Source organism: Pieris napi, chromosome 16 (genome assembly GCF_905475465.1).
Source record: "Pieris napi chromosome 16, ilPieNapi1.2, whole genome shotgun sequence".
NCBI lineage: Eukaryota > Metazoa > Arthropoda > Insecta > Lepidoptera > Pieridae > Pieris > Pieris napi.
This window is the reverse complement of record NC_062249.1, coordinates 8,010,911-8,026,149: the sequence shown is the minus strand read 5'-3', so window position 1 is coordinate 8,026,149 and position 15,239 is coordinate 8,010,911. Positions and strand designations below refer to the sequence as shown.

The following is a 15,239-nucleotide window of genomic DNA, read 5'->3' as shown; positions in this document are numbered from 1 at the left end:
TTACTACAAAAACAGCAAGCAGATGTCATATATCAAGTTGATTAAAAATGCTATCAGCCATTTATGGAAATAAATTTAATCTAAAATGTACCAGAAAATACCAGCAACCAATTACTAATATTTTACTTATTTGCAAGAGCAATATTAAAGTATATTTATTACAAACTTTAATATTGCCTTAGTATAAATTCATATCAAACTCGCGGCAAAGAAAAGCCGTGGAGTTTCCATGCCTAGCAAATAAAATATACGTATAAATAATTGTAACTGATACATTTTCGGTCGAAAAGTCTGCGGAGTGAGAACTCGGAATTTAAAAAAAACACACACTTTAATCACTTCCATATTGTCTAAGTACTCACAAACAAATTGCAAATATCAGATTCAAATTAAATTAACAATAAGTAAAATGTTGATAAACTAAACGCTTTATTGAGGAATTAGTGTATAATCCACACAAAACCGAGACCAAATACCTCAATTCGATATTACTGTTCTATACGTGTTTTCAAATAACCTACAGATTATAACATACAAGACGTCTCCAGTAAAATAAATGCTATTGATTCAGTTATTGCTATCCCTTTCCTACTATCTCTCAGGCTATAGGTGAGACGAGGACGGATACTTTGGTAACGCCCTGTAACGAGTTATGATAGATTTACGCATTGCAAGGAGAATGAGAGGTCAAGTTAGATGTAGGCTCGGCCCTAGACACATTGTTAGACACTTTTGTGGTTACAATAATTTTATTAGACAGTAAAGAAAACTAATGCAAATGCTAATCACATATTTAAATGACGTACCGTTTATATTATTTATTTGAATTGTAATACTAAGCTAAAATTTTAGAACACAACACAAATATTGTACCCGTAATACGTACATGGGTTTAGTTGCTAATGCTCGGCGTTTAAAATGCTCTTGGATTTTAATATCGTGAAAAATAAATATATTTCACTGTATAAAAACACCATAAATACCCCTTTTATGTCAGAATATAACAACGTTAGCCCAAATAATTAAACTATTTACTTAATAAAAGTTAATTATAAGAAATATTCGTGAACTTTAACATCTTGTTAAGACAAAGGAAATTGTTGCATAAATGCCATTTGACAATAATAAATTAACTCGAAAGCACTTGCAGTATTTGCTAACAACGACCGAAGAAAGGTTAAAACTTTTTTCGACATAAATTGACCACATTTATGTCGAAAAAAGTTTTATTTTAGAGTTAATTATAAAAGAAATTTAACGGACATAATATTTTTTAAATAGAAACGCGCATTTAATAGTAATTAATAAAATTAAAATCTAGAAGCCTTTGCTGGACTAAGTGTTACGATATATTATATTATATTAGCTTTATATATATATATATATATAATATTATATTCGTCATATTATATTCATTATTCGTTTCTAAGTCAAAGCGGCAATATTGAAGTACCTACAAACGCTACCGATTTAGTTATAACAAATGTAATACAACAAGCACGGGGAGTTTAGTGGCAACATAATCAATATAATGTTGGCACGTAATAATTGATATTCTGCCCTACCGTCTGGTCTATTTCGGGGGCTATGAGGGTGAGATTGACAACCCCCGATTTGTTTCTTCATCCCCGAATCACGCCAAAACACACGACCATGTTTTGATAGGAGTTAAGACTTTATAGCGTGGCAATAATGTCCCTTTCCGCTTGTTATCTGATGTGAAATACCATCTGCATACGGCAGATGCATTTAAAAATCGATAGCGGTATTAATTTACTGAGGTCTAAACAAATGTTTCTTGGGAGTAATTAAAACTTCACTCTGAATATCAGTTAGATTTTTCCCAAGCTTCATATTACTGACTGTCTATATAATATTAAATTTTAATACTTGTTACAACATTCTTAAGTATAAAACAATATACATATGTATTTTGAAGCTAACTGAAGTACAACGAATTTAAATGAAATCAGAAAACCAAATTGCTGTTGCTTTCCGAATATTGAGAGCATTATCTAAATCTTGAAGTGGCCAGATTGTAACAAATATTTATTTAATATGATTAATATTACTTCTATGTGACATTTATATATATAATATATATATATATATATATATATCGATTGGCGAAGAATCTAATTTCTTTATAGAAAAATTATTAGTGAAAGGCACAGAGAATTCTGCGCCATGCCTCACTAGATATTTAAGGGAAAAAACATCTTTTTAAACTAGTTCGATACTTTTTCTATATCTACATATGTATTAGAAGCCCAGAGATGATATGCCCGAAGAAAAACATTTTGGTTTGCTTTCTGGTCTATTAAAAAACTTTGCATACATGTATCATATGGTTACTGTGGTGAATGATACTTGGTTCCAGTCGATCGGTAGTAGATATAAAAAGGAGGTTAGTGTTGTCTAAGGGAGTCGTTTTAAAACATTGTTTTAATTCAACGATTATTTTTAAATATCTTTATAGTGGTTAATTATATTGACACAGTTAATTCACATTGGTTGACAATAGCAAGCGTTGCTTGTACATTCAGTAAGGTGTGGTTTTGTAAACATTGCACAACAATGCGTTGAGCTAACCTAAATCCACAGAGAAGACGACTCAGAAGCGCTACACATATGTTTTTTATAACAGTTTTAAGCGGATAATTACTGCGAAAAGACTAAGCAAAAACAGAGTAAATCTACGTGCTTTACTTTATATTGAGCTTTTTTAAGCAAATCGTAAATTTCACATAACAAATTTCTTAGAAAGCTCTTTAATAGTTTAATGGAGAGTTTTAAGTTCTTGTCTCTATGCATGAAACTCACAGATACTATGACATTAGCAGTTGTATATTAGCAATATCATAATTTAAGATCGTAATAGCCGTTTCATGTAATTTACGGTCGAACAAAGCCTTGGGCCTGGCACTTTCTAATCCCCGCCGTTCAATTTTGCAGATTTGTGAATCAAATCTTATACCATTCAAAACTAAAAAAATCTTTGAATCTTAAAACAATTAGATCTTTATATTATTTATCATTAAAGTAAAAATAGAGTTTACAGAACGAAAGACGAAAAAATTGTTCTGGCTCTGGTAATGGTCGCAAACAAGTACCTACCTCCTCCTAGCTATATCCGTTATCGTGATTTAATTCGAAGTGGGAATGCACCGGGCATACCACGCTGCTAAAAATTGTAGGGGTTCGACCCACTCCAGAATCTATATTAGCTAAGGTAAACAACATCCATAACCTTTGGGACTACCAAGTTATCCGTACCTCTGTCCTAGGAGCCGCTTTCGTATTCCAACGGGACTGCAATCTCTAATTAGGAGACTGTTGACCCACAATGAAGCTGATAAAACCTTAATATAACCTACTAAATAATAATTTTTAATAGCGCTTGCGCATCTAAAAGGTCATCAATATTTTGCCTATAGTAAATGAAGAGTTATTACATATTTAATCAATTTGTAGGATTGGTTTGGCATTTTGCCAGTTTGGCGTGAGAACGATGCGTTTGGGCCAAAAAATTGCAAACTGTGGAGTGTATGGTGATTTTTGATAGGATAGCACGATATATATTTAATTTCATGTCATGCGACAAATGAATATACATTCAAATTTCATTAGATTATGGTCAGTGATTGGGATATTATAAATGGCAAAGATTAATCGTTTTAATCCAAACGTAAAAAAATTATAAGTTGTACATTTATACGATTAAATTTATCATTTATGGTGCACACTAAAACACGGAAAGGCGCTTAATTATTTCAAACGTATTACACTATGGTAGGGGAGCCCACGATGCTAAATGGGGATTTACTCGAGCGTCGTAGAGACCTATTGGGATGCAAAGCTTAGATAAAAAGAAGAAAAAAATGTTATATGATAAATTCCTTTTCATCGGTGGGGGAAGCGGCTATAGATAGTTAAATATGTAAAAAAAAACTGTTGCATGGACATCCTCGAGCGCGTCAGATATTGATAGCATCTATGCCCTACGTATTTTTAATAATGTACGTATGTTAATCTGATCGTTTGCATGATGCGGGTGGTTGTATTTAAGGGTTGAAAATTAAAAAAAAAAATTTTTTATCGAGCGCGTCAGATTTTCTAAGGGAGTGTTAAGTGCACCAAAAAAAAGCTCTAATTCACTAATCTGACGATTTCGATGGGACGCAAACCCACTGCCATTTTCTTAATTTGCAAAAAAAAAATCGCAATTTTGAAATACTCAAGCGCGTCAGATTAAGATATATGTGGTTCATCTTTATGTTCTAAACGTACTGTCTCATAATCTGACGATTATCTAGAGGGATTCGCCTGATCTGCCAAAAAAAAAATAGAAAAACGGTTCACCTAAAGGGCCATCCCTGCAACTTCCCGCTAATTCCATGCCTGGGCGCTTAAAATTGATATTTTGAGCTCGCTGAGTTCAAAGAAATAACATTTCTATGCATTTGAGCTCTCCCAGCTCGAAAGTCTGATAGAAGTTTCATAGAACACTATTTTTGGAATTTTCAAACCGCAATAACTTTTGAATGGATCAAGCAATTTTCACGCGGTTGGCGGCATTCGACGCAGTTTTATCATCCTCATAAATAATTTTGCAATTTTAATTGATCGAACCACAAATTTCGGAGTAATCCCGAAAAAACACTTTTTCGGGTTTCTTTCGTGTACGATATCTCTCGAACGAATCAACCGCTTTTGACCAGCTTGGTGGCGATCGACGTGGTTTTTCAAGCTCAAAGGCGGATTAGTTTTTGAAGTTGATCGATAAAGAAACCACTTTAAAAAAAAATATTTCTTATTTTTTTAAGATTTTTCAAAATTTCTCAAAATCTATCGGTCCGAATCGGTTCAAATTCACAGGAAATGTAATTTTGAGGGAAATATTTAGACCGCCGTTTAGTAGATTCCGATCGGTTTAAGGAAATGTAGGCATCACGCAGCTGCACGCATTTAACTTTATCGACGAATTTTTGTTATTTCGGCTTGCGGAAATCGTCAGATTATATATTTTTCATTATTCTTGAATTATTTCCTTCAAAATAAAAAAAAAATTAGCTATGCTCGAGAATGTCGAGATGACGTTTTTTTTTACAACTTTGTTGCCCTCCCTTTTTTTTCCGTCACTCTCAAATTGTCAGATTAGTGGAATATACACTTTTTAGGATGTAATTAACTCACCCTACCTTAATCTGACGCGCTCGGGAATTTCTGATGGTCAATTTTTTTTTACTAAACTGATCCTGTCTCCTTCACGTGCGGCTTTATATATGGGCCTCATATTTTGTGGAGGTACTTAACCGGGTACAAGGTATCCCCCTATATATTAATCTGCCGCGCTTCAGTAAATCCCGAAATCCCCTCTTGGGCTCCCCTACCACTATGCAAAAATATTTTGGTTTTTAAAAATTAATTTAAAAAAATCCAATGTTGATAGCACATATCATCGGGGCAATCCCAATAGACGAAGTATTTATTTATAGCGCGTAAAAGTTGTTTAGTTCGTGATCTGTGATCTAGAAAGCTAGGAATTTGACCTACATTGACACCCCAAGAGACTGATGATGACGAATCATTTCAAGTTTCCGATTATTGCTAGTTTCTATTCCAAATCCAGAAGTACAAAGAATTTTCCTCCAACACTAAGATAATTTTAAGACAAACATTATCTGCTTGTGAGACGACTACAGACTTCATAGTGCGAAACTGGACATAAACTTCTTTATAGAAAGATGAAACTTAATAAGTACAACGTTCATAAGAGTTTGAGGCTTTTACTCCAAACAAAATAACCCTTTACAGCTATGGGAGCGTTCAAGTATTACGTAACGGATTTGGGGGGGGGGGGTCCCTTTTGTGAAACGTTACGATGCGGGGTGGGGATTAAATTACGCATTATTGTTAATATTTTTTTCGACTTACACCACATAATAGTAACTAATGAGTCACTAGGTGGTTACCAAACTATACTTGGGTACAGTACCTACTGTACTTGGGTATTGAAAAACGTTACGGCGAGTTACATGGGGGGGGGGGGGGGGGGGTCAATAATCTCCAAAAATTGCGTTACGTAATACTTGAACGCTCCCTATTCAAAGAGCAAAGTAATTCCAATTTAGACCGATTTACGCGTACCACTAAAATTGTCTGCAAAACTGTGGATTTCGTCTCGATACGTTATTTTTTTTTACGGAACGACTCCGTTTTTTGCCCTAAAAGGTCTCATGCGTGAGAAACGGATTATAAACACGTTTCAAAAGGTAAGTGAGTCAGATGCAAAATGATTCAGAACTGATGTACTGACATTGATAAATTAATGCCGATATAACGCAGATCCACATTTCAACAATCTCAGAGATAGCAGTAATGTATGATCTGTGTTTAATATATTTTTAATATGATTTTTTGAGTTGAGCTTTATACTGACAGCAGAATGCTATTAATTCTATATTTAAATTACTAGTCACTTTATAGGATAGTGTTCGATTAAACTTATATAAATAAATCTTCAGATATTTAAGACTAGCTCGTCTTTTGTTTATTTAAATATTGTGAAAATAAATATAGAGGATCCTTAAGGATATCCTACGTCATCATTTTAATGAAAAAATCATTTTTCAAATCCAGTCCAGTAGGTATATGAATTTATTCAACAAACTTACAAATACTAATAAAGACAGGTGGAGGTGCTCTTTGGTTCATACATATTCCATATTCATAACAAACATTATAAATATAGAACGGAAGTGTGTTTAAACAAGTTATAAAATTCAATCATAATTCGACTAAATTTCCATAAAGACTGGCTAAATGTAGGCGTGAACTTATATTAACATTGATTGTTAATTTTCAATTCCTTTATAAAATTTAAGATTATTACACAAAGTACCTCAACGTGCCTTTCAAAGAAGACAATGTTAGCCCTGCCATTTCACCTACAGGCCGAGGAATGTATACAAAAACTAATTTTGCAACTTTGACAATGGTAACTCTGGACATTTAATGACGGCTAAGGCAAATTAGACTCTAAATCTGTATAGGTACAAAAGAAAATTGTATAAAAGTTTATTGTAATAAAAATACCTCGGTCAATGCGTCGAGGTATTTCGACTCCTATTGCTTTTTGGTTTTTTGTTAAGACTGTCTCAATGCTTTCCTCATCTCGTTAAGATTCCATAGCTATCGAGTAACTAGCATAGGACGTTATAAAATGCACTTCATCCATGCCACGTTTATGGCTTAGAAGCTATCATACATTACATATATATACATAATCCTGGACTTCCGGTTAAAAAAAATCGGAATAGAAGACTATATGTTTAAAAGAATGATGAACAAATACATGTTTTTATACGCCATAAATTCAATTCCATTTAATTCCATGGTCGGGCCATTTAATCTAATAAAAGTGTGCCTTTATTGAGTCAGATAATCTATTTAATAGTGGTAAGCACGCGGTAATATTAAGATGATAAACTCATCTAACAATCGATGTAAGTACTCCAATCGAGTACAAGGCCTTACTTATCACGGTGCTAGAATATACGAGGTTGAGTTAATAATCTAAATAGGGTTTAAGAGAAAAAAATATTTATAATTGCTCGAAGCGAGAAATCATTACAAAGCCTGGTTTAGAACTATACCAATATTAGTGATTGAACGATTTTTCTTACAAATAAATATAATTTTTTTAAGAGACTATATTTTATACCAGATTAGATTACTAATAAAATATACATATTATATTTGCTGAAATTGGTAAATAACGGTATTAAACAACTGAGGTTTACTAAAAATACAAAAGCCTATTATATAGAGGCTATTTAAGTATTGTATAACTTTAAAGTTTATTTCTTTTAAGCTAATTTCAATTAATATTTTTTCTTACACTATAGAAAAGCTTCTAAAAACCCTTTCCCACATAAATTACAAACAATACTTAACAATAACAAAACTATATAATTTTTAATAGAATTTTTTGTCTATAATGAAATGTTAAGTTAATAAGTTGTTGAATCATCAAACATAAACGTCAAATTGAGAATGGACATATTTGGAGTCGTGAGAAAAGCGAAGCGTGGGTGTAATTGTTTAGTTTTTAACCACAAATGGATCTTCCGCGTCATAAAATAGCATCAACTGAATTATTTCCTCTAATTGTTTGGTAATATCAAAGGCCATTAAAAAGATATCGTTACCATAGTAGCAACACTTATGAAATCTTTAAAATGGTAATCTCTTGCTGTCCCGATATAATTTCTTGAGGGGTGCTACTAGTAGGTATTGTCAACCAGCAGAAAGCGTATATTCATGATCTAGGTTAACAAAAAAGACTAATCTCCTGGTAGTTATAGCTAGTTTATCTCTTGCATGATATGACAATTTCAGAGGTATTTCACATACAAATAATTATTTCATCTTTATATTAGCTTCTCTTTATATTAGCTTATATTTTTTATCTTTATATTAGCTTCACCTGTATGTATGTACTATGTATGCATGTATGTAACCGACTCCTTCGGACTCGATTTTGACCCACATTAAACGGACAGATTTAATTCAAACTTTGTACACTTATAAAGAATCAGCGACAATACATATAATAATTTCATAGGTTTATCTCGAAAAAATAATGAAATTTTTTTTAAGTCCACAAAGCAATACGATTAAATTGAGACAACACGTATTGCTGCTAGGACTAAAAAGTGGAAAATAAATATAGTTTAAAAAAACTAAAAAACACGCTTTTAAAGCACATCAAACTAAAAAGTGAAAAATAATTCCTAATTTAGGCTGAAAATGGTAATGAACAAAAAATACTGTTTTTTAGTTTTTTTAAACTATATTTATTTTATAGTTATACCTAGAAAAGATAAAAACAAAGCCAATATCAAAACCATTAAGAAAACAAACTAGATGTTCGAAGTCACAACGGAGAGCATTAAACAAATGAGTGAGCGAAAACGAATTATTATCTTTATAAGCGATGAATCGGCATAATCGGTTTTCATGCGAGTTGACGTCGTAAACGAGATACCTAAGGCGAGGTATTTATAGTATAATAAAATACGGTAGGAACAAAGCAGATTTAGTGTCAATAAGCCAAGATTTACCTCTGAATCCTTATATTAAGAAAAGCAATTAAAAAATTATCACGTTTAGTATTACTTTACTTAACTCACAGTAGGTTACTAACCGCTTCAAGCAAACATTCTTGATGCGTTACAGATAGTATAAGTGTTTATTTAAAGCCAGTATGTTTTTTACATACATTTCAAACAATTGAAAACACGTAATCATTTTATAATGTTAGTGTTAATTATTCCAATTTTCTGCAGTTGTAGTCATGAGAACGTTCTGGACTTGTGCTATTTAAAAATTCGATATTCAAGCACCATATTATCCTTTTATGTAACTCGTAAAAACTGATGAACCCAGCTCGTATAACTCGACATATTTGAGATGATCGCCGACTCACACAACGATACATCGAATTCACACAAACGATCTAAGTATAATATAGTTATGTCCGATCGCGAGGCGCGGTCTGAATGCAATTATTATACACGATGCCTACCTCTGATCGCGTTCATAGTTTCATAACGTAAAATTCAATTTATTGTAAATTGTGGTTATTTTATAGCCAATCCATCATGCTTTTTAAACTCACCCATTGCTAATTATTACTAATAGTTCATGATTATGGAAAATAAGTGACTTCTATTACCATTTCATTAGTATTACATTAATTGCTTCAATTATATACATTATATGTTATACGAAGTTAATACTCTACATAATTTATAAATGTGGAGTAGCATAATATTTTTTAAACGAAAATAACATGCCTCCTAGTCCCTAGAAGTTTATTAAACTTTCTATAGTTTAGAAAACAAGTATTCTTAATATCATAAAAAAGTAGCAAAACCGAATACAAATGAAAAAAATCAGCATCTGTTTCGTACTTTTTTTTAGCACTTAACAGTAAGTATCTAAGAATATAAAACCTTTTTACTTACCTATAACCCAAAAACAATGATATTTTTCTTTAACAAGAACCCTATTTTGCCGTGTTTCTTTTGTTATCTATTTCGTAATGTTATAATCTGTTATCTTGTGAGGTAACTATTATTTATTATGTAATTATGTTAATGTTATATTTAATCTTTCGTAAAAGCACCCGCATGAATGAGAGATAATGTTGACCTCGGCAATTATTACCTAGCAACAATATTTTTTAATTATGACAGATATTTTGTTTTCCATAGATTTCTTCACGGTTAGATTTGAGCACATAGTCAATAACATGATAGCATATAACAGTAAATATTTATTGTTACAAAAGACAAGTAATAAAAGAATAATCATTTAAGCTAATATTTTTGACTAAAATTACGCGACAGCTTAAAACACACACCAAAGCCACGGTTTAAAGTTAGTAAGTAGTATTGTGATAAGGAGTTTAGATAAAGAGTAAAGATTTCAAAATTTCGGTTGAGCTTTACGTGGTTATTGGTGGCGACTATGAGAAAATGTTTTATCTTAATTATTCGATTTAACTTCCGTAACACCCAAGGCACTACTAAATCATAACTGACCAGTCTTTTTAAATCAAGTTGAATAATGCGTTTCTCGGAAATGAAACAATGTTAAGTTATACGTCCACATTTACACGTATCGCTTTCTAATTTCAATAACACTAACTAAATTAAACCAGTTTCTTGTGAAACGCTTGTGACATAATGCAACTACTTCGTTATAACACCTGGCGTTGCTATTTATAGATTCAACCAAACGAAAAAAAGCAAATAATAAATCTTTACCTGAAATAGTTTATCGCTCGTATTTTGATGGCACACAACTTCCTCACGAAACAGTCCAAACACACCGAAACGTCAAACGATTTGAATTAAGAACGCGATGGCCGCTAGCCACTAAAATTATTGATTTAGCGTTACAAAACAACAAAAGATATAAAACGGCCGCACACCCCCGCGCCCGAATCGATCAGAATGATAATTGTCGCGCACAAAGAGTCACAACTCACCTAGACCAATGCACTAAAACAACAACACAAGCGAAATCTATTTTTCCTAATAAGTATACGTCACTGCTTTCACTTATAACTGATAATTGTTTTTTGTTATTCAAATGGTTAATTAGTACGAATTAAGAGCGATTTGTGTCGCGGAGACGCGAGCAATTCGACGGGCGCTAGCAAGATGGCTCCGTGCGCGGCAAGCGAGCCCCCCGCGCGTCGCGTACGTGCAATGAAAGATAGGTGACCGGTACACGCGTCGAGCAGAACGAGGATTTGTCTGGGGATAGGCGTCATGACGTTTTCGGATTTTAATCCGACGATATCTGAGTACGTAATCTCAAAAATAGTTACATACTTACAAAATTCATTAATCACGTGAAATTGCTAATGAAAATTTAGATTATTATTTGAATTAAAGTAAATGGGTTGAAAATAAAAATAATTACTGAAAATAAACATAACGATCTAGCAATAATTTTGATGTATTACTGAGGTTCTTAGCAAAATACTGTATTTGGAATTATTAATTTTATTAGTAGTTTCTTCAATCCATTTTACTTTTGATCGGATTTGCCTACAAGGTCAATATTGCCGACCCCGTTATTTAAAATTGTATTTCCTATATCTTCAGAATGATCTCGAGATACTTGCCTAGTGTGAACCACGCACTCCCTTCACACCGCCGTGATCGCCCCCTCTGCCTACCGACCTCTTATATACTGCTCTCTTTACAACAAAAAAAACAGCAATTTCCCAAATTCCCGGCCGTGCGCTCTCTCGCTCGTGGCGAACCTAAGATGGCCGACGGCGTCCATTTTGATCGGAGATTACCGCGCGTCCCCTGCAATTGTTCAAAACCTATTCCACAACACAATTATACATTATGAGCGTTGATTTCGACGTATCGCACATGAAATTTGGCCAATTTTTTTCGTTCTACGCGACCGTGATAAAATTAAAGGAATAAAATGCGGCAGTGATGACGTAGCGTATATTGATTGATGTCAATGACATATAGGTTTAAAATGTAACCAATGGTTTTGTCTCTTTCCTTACCTGAGTGTAATAAAACGATACAGACGATTTCTGCTTAGCAATGGGCTTAACCTAGCCTTTCTGTTAAGCGAATGTTTTAGTCGATCTATGTTTTAAAGCGGTTACATTGTATTTTACGTAGAGTTCGAGAATGCTAGTTTAACGGTTCGATAACATTAATCTGTATGTTTGAAAAACAGTCTTATAAACAATATAATAACATATATATTTTTACATATATTAGTATAATGTTTAAAAACTGTTCCTAACTATAATTTATCTTTTTCCCGTTTATTTATTTATTTAATACACACGTATATGAGAATACAATTTAAAATTAAATTGACGTCCCACGGCCATTATCGTAAATATGGGCAAGACGAATATATAACAGGATTTTAATTGTAAAATAATATTACCTATTATTTTACAATTAAAATCCTGTTTAATAACTTATGTTTGTAGACCTCAGCCAAATTACTATATTTTTATGAAGACAATGCTTCTAATAATAAATAATACTTTTAAAATATGCTTACTACACTTAAACTTCCTTAGTTCGACTTTTCTATGGAAAAATCTTACGCGACACAGTTGACTAATCGTGGACAAGTTTAATTTTATGGTTATGGGCAGAGTCCCTTACTGAAATAGTCGTTACTTTTTCATAACCTAAAATAAAAATATTTGTTTAAAGGTGTACAATAATTATATCTCTTTTATTCACATACAAAAGAATAAAGACAGACTGTTATAAATATCAATTACAGAGCATCAATGTTACATGTCCTCTGTTTCCCATACAGCAGATGAGCTCAAAACGACCAGAATCAAATGACCCCTGCCACAAGCACTGTTCCTTCTGCAGTCTCCCAATTTTGTTAGACAGCGGGAAGGATGGTAGGTCAACACATTGGTCGGTACAGATCAACGACCTTACTTAGAATATCTAGTTTTATAATATGACACACTTGTACTTTAATGATTGGGCGCGGTTTTATAGGAAACGTGTTGAACGTTTGAGCTTCGTTTAATCGGTGATTTAAAATTAGGATTTCTGGCAAATATTTCTAGATACTTCCACGCGAAGCCAACGCAATGCATGCCATATTCATAAAAGAAGTCTAATTACACTATTTTATCTATGTGCTCTTTTGCCGGTTTTTTCAAATTGTGTTTACGGTGTGATTAAAAAAAGACAAAAGTACTACTTAAAAATAGGGCAATTCTAGGTTATTTTTTATATAGAGAAATATTTTTTTTTTTAAATAAATGATTTAATATATTAAATTGCTTATTTTAAAAATAATTATTTTTTTGTTTGAGTTTAAATGAGTCTAGTATTTGTTCGAAAAATTTGATTAAATAATCGTATTCGGTAAATCTAGATTTTGTTGACAAGCGTTTAATTAAATGATATTTAGTAATATTTTAACATCTGAAAGTTCTTGGACAAGTGAACAATAATTTCGAAAGACTAAGTAGTTGTTCATTAACATTTTTTAATTTATGTTTTCAATATATTATTGCCTTAATATGTTTTTTTGTGAGCAGTGTTGGCTTCAGTGTGCGACTCTCATCTCTGAGGTCGTAGGTTCCATCCCTAGCTGTGCAGCAATGGACTTTCTTTCTATGTACGCATTTAACATTCGCTCGAACGGTGAAGGAAAACATCGTGAGGAAACCGACATGTCTTAGACGGCGTGTGTCAGGCACAGGAGGCTGATCACCTCCTTGACTTTTAGAAAAATGATCTTGAAACAGATTCAGTAATCTGAGGCACAGACCTAAAGAGGTTGTAGCGCCACTGATTTGTTTTTTACTTGACTACTTACGTAGCTACATACTAACGTATGTAACATTTTGCTATGCTATCCCAATGATGTATTTAAGTACTTCTAATTTCCTCCAATAAAAAATCAGGAAAAAAATAAAAAAAAACACTGGAATTGGTCCAATCTTCGACTTTTTCATTTTTTTCATTTTCATTTCATTACCAATTTGCGATTCATTTTTATTTATGTAAAAATCAAATATTTGGTACAACTCAAAGTCTTATCTCTATCTATCTTTATTTAATTAATTCACAACTTGCTCTATATGTCATATTTTTACAGAAGACGAAATCAACGTTGACCACCTATATATCTAGTTATACTTGCAATTATTTTAATGATTAGGGATTCCCCAAATTACTATGTAACCCATGGTACCGAAAACATCGAGTGCGCATTTGACGTGCGCAGCAGATGACACAAATAGGTTGGTTATTCCTTGATTATCCACAAAAACGTTTGCAGAGGTAACATATATCGATAAGTCACGATAATTGTTACTATAGTCGTATTTTTAATTAGACGAAGCCAACTGACAGTAGCTAATGTCACTTTGTAAAATAATGTTGCCATATTTAAAGTAATAGTGATGCGTTCAGTTCTTGTTCAATCAGATGAATGAACAATGAGTGTGAATAGTCAATCATTTCAAACAATAAAAGAATATTATTTCTATTTCAAAATTGTATAAAAGTGCTCTGATATAAGTTAGGTACTAGTACTATGTAACTACAATCAGTTTTTTGACGTCTTATTACAAAGCGCGGCGCGGCGACTAGTGCCATCACCGATCATTAATTCAGGGGTTTTTACTTTGTCACAACACTATTTTTATTTCATTAAAAACTGACAACACCGTAAACGTCAGTTGATATCGTCTAATTAAAAATTCGACTATAGATATAGTAATTTTAATCAACTCTAGATTATCATCAAATAATAATAATAGCCTTTAATTCAGATACTTTTATATTTAAACAAGTTTCTATTACAATCTTCCTTCTCCAAATCCCGCCATTCCTCTATGAACTGTGCCACTCGCTGCCATGTACCACCTGCTGTTTCTTTAATTTGGTCTATCTACCTTCTAAGTTGTCTCCCTCTTTTCGTTTACTATACCTTGGGCACCAGATTAGTATTTTTCCTCCACTTTTTCTGTTCCTCTTGCCATGTGCCCCGCCCATTTCCATTTTAGTTTATTTTCATTGTAACATCTATTACCTTAGTTGTTATTCTTAAAGCTGTATTCTTTATTCTTTTCTTTTCTATCATACATCGTTCCATCGATCTTTGACACACTTGTAGCTTTGTAT

General features: G+C 32.7%; 1 protein-coding gene across 1 annotated transcript in view; it reads right to left on the bottom strand.

Annotated features, from left to right (window-relative positions):
• LOC125057017 (bromodomain adjacent to zinc finger domain protein 2B-like) overlaps window positions 1–11,259 on the bottom strand; it is a 64,141-nt gene extending 52,882 nt beyond the window's left edge. The window contains exon 1 of the mRNA XM_047660426.1: window positions 10,839–11,259. The gene's annotated coding sequence lies outside the window, so the exon portion shown is untranslated. The remainder of the gene's footprint in view (window positions 1–10,838) is intronic.
• Between the last annotated feature and the right edge of the window lie 3,980 nt (window positions 11,260–15,239).